The sequence below is a fragment of the Hermetia illucens genome, chromosome 2 (genome assembly GCF_905115235.1).
Source record: "Hermetia illucens chromosome 2, iHerIll2.2.curated.20191125, whole genome shotgun sequence".
NCBI lineage: Eukaryota > Metazoa > Arthropoda > Insecta > Diptera > Stratiomyidae > Hermetia > Hermetia illucens.
In genome coordinates, this window is record NC_051850.1 from 123,116,088 (window position 1) to 123,122,921 (window position 6,834).

Here is a 6,834-nt window from a genome sequence, read left to right on the forward strand (position 1 = left end):
ATTTTTCTTAAATTTATAATGTTCTTTTCTGTTATTTTATCCATGATTTTAGTTTATAGTGGAATGAAGTCGGAATAAATGTATAATTTGAGGACTTCCTCTTTTCTAACCCACGAAACTCACGGTAATCAAGGGGTATCCCCCAATATAATGGCCTGAGGATGGCAACCTCAAAGGGTGCTCCTGGTGGGCAGCAGAGGCAGGAGAAGCATCGATTACTCGGTTTTGAAGATCCAGTGCGGACCCATGCATCGGTATAAGGACACGTGAAGTTTTTATTAAATGACACTTGACAAACTGAAATGTTCAAAGTGTTCCCTCCCACATTCAAAAGCCTGCCTAGAAAAGAAGCAACAAGGGCTTGTCGACAGAACACTTCAGTGAGGCTTCAAATTTTGCGGATGGACTCTCACGGTCCATTTTGCCAACTTCTTGGGTATTCGGGATAGCTCGGCGCTCTTGTTTGATTTCGGCCATTCAGGATGATCTCTTGATTATCGATTACTTATCGATTATTATTACAGTTAATCATGGGAGACGGATAAAACTCAGGGTTTGATGATAATTAGGGCACAGGTTCCGCTTTAACAAAACGATTGCTACATTCCAGACGGAGAATATTTGTACATTGGCAGCAGAAGAGTATTTGGTGGCACCTTTCAAAACTGGTCCGACAAACAAGCAGCACTATCCGCAAGGAATAGGAATCGTTACCAGTTGCAGCTAAAATTTATCCGGCTGAAAGAAGCATTTCGGATGTGGGTGTCAAGGCATTCGAACATCACTGGTAATGAGGAAGCTGATAATCTGTTTATCACGAATTTGGCATCATAATGTTAGACCCAGAAGAAGCATTTGAGGTCATTTCATCTATTGACAAATCTGCTCTGAAGGGTTAAGTTACAAGAGTTCACGGAGTAAAATGGAGAAATTTGAATACCTTACGGCAGACGAAATCGTTTGTGAAAGACTCCGGGGTCCCTTAAGAAGGGTGGTATGACACTCCTGTCGAGGCTTTTGATGGGGCACTGCGCAGAACTAACCTAACCTAATGTAACCTAAATTAAAACATACATACCAAATATTGATTTCAGTTATCTTCCCCCACTTAAACAAAAGCTGACTTAAGCAAAAAATGGAAAATTTTATTCGGTCTGCAGTCTATCGAGCTATGATTTCGAAAACACTGTAGATGCAGATTGGGGTTTTCGAAATCGTCAAAAATGTCAGAGAAGAGCAAGCCTCGAATAGAAATACGAGGTTTCCTGTATCTGAGAATGGAAGACATAAATCAGTTTCAAATTTCGACTTGAATTGAATAATTTAGTGGGACCAATTTTGTTCGGGTGTGGAAAATTGAGTCGACAAATTTTCCGCACCCGCACGATGCAAATTTATCTACGCCTTATTACTACAGAAAGTCCAAATCAACAAATGCTTGCTGTAAGTGCCAATTTATTATTTGTGAATTTTCCAATGACTTGCAAAGGATGTTTAAGACTGTTAACCTCGATATAATCTCGACTCTTCTAGTGAAAATCATACTCGGACGGGAGACCCAAACAGTTAACGAAGAAAAAATCTTTGCAGCTGCGGCAACAACAGAAAAAAAGTTGCTGCTCTGAACTGCTAACCGGCTTTATTTTCATGTAATTAGTGTGCAGCCAACAATTAGCGTCAATTAAGCAACACCCTAGAATGCCTCCCTCCAAAGGGGGCATCATCCGACCGATCGAACCTTTGTGGAGGCGAATTTCTTGTCAAAAATTCCGAAGAAACCAACGAGACCCAAATTTTTTTCTGCAACGAGTACGACATTTTGGAAACGGTTATTCACAACGTCTTTATTCAAAAATACGGCATACTTTTTGTGACTTGTGCACGCAGTTTAAGCTCTTTGGATTGGTTTAAACATGACGCGCGTGATCAAGTATTTCCTCAAATTCTACAGTCGATTTCAAAATTTCCGTTTTAGGGATTTCAGTTGAGAGTAGTCAAAAGTGACGAATTCTAGATCGATATTTTAAATTTTTTACGTACATTTATCAACTTTAGGCCGCGAATACTTGTCTGGTGGAATGTTTTTCTATTTTTTCATTTAAAAAAATTACTTTTCCAAAAGCTTTTGTGGGGGGATTGCGTGCGCCCCTGAAGTCTGCTGCATTATTCGACGAAACTGTTAATGGACGTGATCTAATATGCGATTTGATAGTATGAAGTATACGAGATTAGAGGATTTAGAGATATAATGTTAGCACTGAGAATAGCGAATTTCTTTAAGAGATATATATATAAATATTATTAACGGGTTAATGAATATTTCATTTTTCTAGAATTAAAATGAAACTAGCAAAAGATAAAATTCCGATTGAAATTCGGTGTAGCTTAGAATATCGTTTGGCAGTTATAAAGCCAATGTCAGTTTCGGGTAGCAATAAAAAAATAGCAAAAAAGATAACTTGAAAATATAAAACATATTTTTATATTTTATATATTGTCTAAATACCTTTATATATTTCTGCATATACATCCAAAAATGCAAAATAAAAAATGGAGCTCCTACATAAAATTTTCATTCAGACAGTCATGGATTGGGAATTTTCTGGGAAAGTTTTCAAATTTGGTATGGACGAATTTGTTTCCCTCTGTTAACAGTATTTCGAATTTCCAGGATTTAGTTGGAAAATGGTATCCAAGTGAGACTGACCTAAGTGGTTTCGTAAGAAAGCAGAGTTGGTGGTGTATTTGATTGAAGAGAGAGCGGAGAGTTATCAGCATGATGGAAGGTGCGCTTTTCTCGGCGAGGGAGGTTTCCACTGTGTTTGGTGCACTCATGGTGTACATTTCACGTCAAGCCAGGCCCGACCCAGGCGACCTTAAAGCAAGCTGCAAGAATTATCTTTTAGCGCTTTTGGTAAGTCTAGTAGAGTAGGGTCCAGTTCGATTAATTAACAGCCCAGTCTAAGTATCGTACCAAACCTTGTTGAGTTAATTTCGCGTGACTCCTTTCTCAGTAGTGAGGTTCATGATGCATTTTTCGCAAGATTTAGCGCTTGAATGCATTCGCGTAAAGTTTTACGCTTTATTTTCATGCACAGGTCATCCTAATAAGCATTCAGCATTATTCCAATATAACGTTTTAAATCTTTCTAAATTAACTTACAGATTAAGCAAATGATTGATTTCGGAATTTTTCGTTTAAAATTCCGATTTTCCGTTCCAAAAGGCGAATTTTAGGAACTATTTCACAAGTTTTATACTAACACTTGACACTGGATAAGGATAGAGTTGGAATTCTTTGAAAAAAATCTTAGGGGGTCATCAATTTTGTCATTGCTTGTTTTAATATTTGGTGAGCACCTGTCTTGCGACTTAATCCCACGGTCTTCTTAAGACACGGATTGATTTTGTGACCACAATCAGAGCCCCGCTGAGACAAGCAACAACGGTACCAGTCCATACCAAGTGCATGGCTCAGCATTCATACAACAACGGTACCAGTCTATACCAAATGCATGGCTTCGCATTCACACTAGTGGATGCAAGACATACCTAAATCTCTACCGAACTAAGGAGTACGGCATCCGTGTTGAAACGCAGCACCAGACGGAGGCCCGAAGGTCTCCTCTCGCTTGAGCATAACCACAACCCCCACGATACTCCCACTAGTGGGGAGAACCGCAAATAACCGAGCTGTACTCACATACAACGGGAGTTCACCCGAAGTATAAGAGTTCAGGAGCCATCCCGGTTCCCATGGTACCAGTGTACCCCTGGTAAGGTTTCGTGGCCAATTACCACTTCAGATGAGTCCCCGTGCAGACTCGGATCTGATCGCCCTGATTAGGTCTTTGGGGCATTCGCCTACGGCATCACGGCCGGCAAGCCAAAGCGTACAGCGTCCCCGGTGCCACCACTATGGAGGTACCTTCTACGAAGCAGTGTAACGAACCTTCAAAACCACTCCCAAGTATGATATCAAAATCATACTTGGGTATTTTAACAGCCAAATGAGAATGGAGCCCACATTCGGGTGATAAGTTGGCTCCGAAAGCTTACAAAAGCCAATAGTAACGGATTGCGAATTATTCAATTAACAGTGTTACACGAAGTAGTTATTGGAAGGACCTTGTCTGCGCGGAAAGCGGTCCACAAACACATACGTGGGCCCCTCCAGATGGAAACAATAAATGCAATAAAATTGACCACGTATTGATTGACCGCCGGCACCTCAAAGCCTCGATGAATATCAGAACATATAAGGTGGCCAATATAAACTGGCATCACTATCTCGTTGGCACGGTGCTTCGTCCTCGAACAACAACACCACCTGGAATCCCCTCTGACAATCAAGGGAAAGTTAAAACTGAAGCCTCCACAGCACTAATAGGGGGAAATGGATGCCGCAATAACCGCAGTCAACAGAGATCCTGGAGATTAAACATCAACGAATAATCTTCGCAATCACCTGAAGAACGTTATCATTGATACGGCTACACACTTGGTCCCAGCCGCAAGAAAAGTCGGAACAGCTGGTTCAACGATTAATGTAAACCAGCAACAAAAAGGAAGAATGTTGCATACCGAGCATATCAAGGCACGCGGGCATGCAGGTACGCACGGAGACTTATCACGAACTTCGTTGAGTGCAGAAGTGAATTCACAGACGAAAAAAGGAAGTCTGGGGGAGCCAACTGGTCTGTGAACTAGAAAACTACAGGAGAAACCGGGGGCGGAAAGAATAGGATGAAGCCTCATTGCTCATCTTGCGAGAGGTGATTGGAGCGATGGGTTGAGTATTTTGATAAGCTGCTCAATAAGCAGAACACCAGCGAGATGCAGATCCCGTCAACTGAAGACGATGGACAAATACTGTTCTCCACCAATTCTAGAAGAAACAGTACGTGCTATTTATCGGCTAAAAAATCGTAAATCGTCAGGAGCCGATAGAATTACAGCCGGATTGGTTAAATATGGAGGCGACCAATTACACCAAGTGGTTCATCAACTAATGCTGAAGGTGTGGAACAGCGAATCACTGAGTGACGATTGGCAACGATGTTTTATCTATCCCATACATAAAAAGAAATCCCTCCTGCAATGCAACTGTTATAGATGAAATACGTTGCTGAGTACCATCTATAAGATATTCACGCTATCTTAGAAGGTGGAATAGCCCTTGCGAATAGAGTATCACTGGCCCATACCAAAGAGGCTTCACTCCAGGCAAACAGATCAGATTTTCTCTGTGTAGCAAGCGATGGAAAAACACGGCCATAAGAGAAATTGGTATCCCGACGAAATTATTGAGACTGACTAAGCTGACCCTGACCAATGTGCGAGGGGAAATAAAACTTCAAGAACGGTCTAAGATAGGAAAATGCTCTATCATGCGTCCTCTTTAACATGGCCCTGAGAAAAGTGATCTGTGACACCGAAGTAAATGCGAGAAGCACCATCTTCCTTAAGTCCACTCAATAACTAGTTTATCCTGACGACATCGACATAACAGAAAGAGCGACCCAAGACGTACAAACTGCGTTCATCTACATAGAGCAGGCGACATTTTGGGCTGCACAAGAATGAAGGCAGGACGAAATATATGGTGGCAACGTCAGCACCAGCAACCAACCAACCAACAATATCAAATCGCACTGGTCAAACGCGAATAATAAAGAGAGGGAACTACAACTTTGAGACCGTTGATAATTTCTCTTATCTAGGGTCGAAAATCACATCCGATAACAGCTACGACGATGAAATCGGCGCACGGTTGTTGGCTGCCAACAGAGCCTATTTCGCTCGAAACGTTTTACCATAGGGTCAAAGGCCTTAGTTACTTACCAAGAAAAATTGTCGATTTCGAGAGAATAATCCTCTGAAGAATTTGGGCACCCTACCTGATTACATACATAACAACGAAATCTATGAGCGATACTATTACCGTGTAGTTGTGGATAAAATACGGCTGAATAGATAACGGTGGGCGGGTCCCCTAATCTGTATGGATGAGAGTGATGCGGCCCGAAAAGTCTATAAGGGCAATATCTATGGTAGAAAAAGAAGACGTGCCAGACCCTGCCTGATATGGAGCAATGGCGTAGGCGGGGACGCCAGATAGCTTTTGGGAACATCGAATTGGTGGACCTCGGCGCAAAACCGGGATGTCTGGAGTTCGCTGTTGAGGCAGGCCTAGACTGGGTACCGGTTGTTACGCCGCTGATATTGATCAAAGCGGTAAAATGGGGGGAACTGCAGGAACTCAGCAAATCGACCAGGCCACTTCTGAATCGTGCTTGTAAAAGCAATAAGTATCAAGACTGGTTAAACACGAGACGCAAAGCACGAAAATGAGAGGCTCGTCAACTGTTTGAAACAAGACTCCTTTAGAGTATACTATGAGGAACTGGAAGGCGACGAAGACATTTCATGGCTGTGAGGAGTCCTTAAAAGGGGTGAGTTGGCTAAGTTGGGCCACCGTACAAAACCCGATAGTACCTATTCTAACTCTAGACTGAAATTACTACTGAACTTTAAAGTATACCTACCATTCGAGAGAAGTGGTGAGATAAGTGGAAAGAGAAGAGTTTGCGGTCACTGCAACCCCTTCAATACATAAGTGGTTGTCACCAACGAAAAGGCGAGAGCTGCTTTATTGTCATTAACCTTTAAAGCACCTGGCGTGGATGACATCAATCAAGCGATGCCAAAGATAGGCATTGAGCATTTAGAGTAGCTTCTAAGGAATATTTTTCTTGGATTCTTGCTTTGGGCTAATGTGCCTACTTTTAACAGAAGGCTAATGAAGTCTTCACACCTAACTAAGGCTGGGAA

General features: G+C 42.0%; 1 long non-coding RNA gene across 1 annotated transcript; it reads left to right on the forward strand.

Moving 5' to 3' along the window:
• The first annotated feature begins 1,282 nt into the window (after positions 1 to 1,282).
• On the forward strand, positions 1,283 to 2,490 carry LOC119648665. Its single transcript, XR_005249050.1, has 2 exons — positions 1,283 to 1,443; positions 1,534 to 2,490. It is a non-coding gene; the product is annotated as an uncharacterized LOC119648665 (long non-coding RNA).
• Positions 2,491 to 6,834: the final 4,344 nt, after the last annotated feature.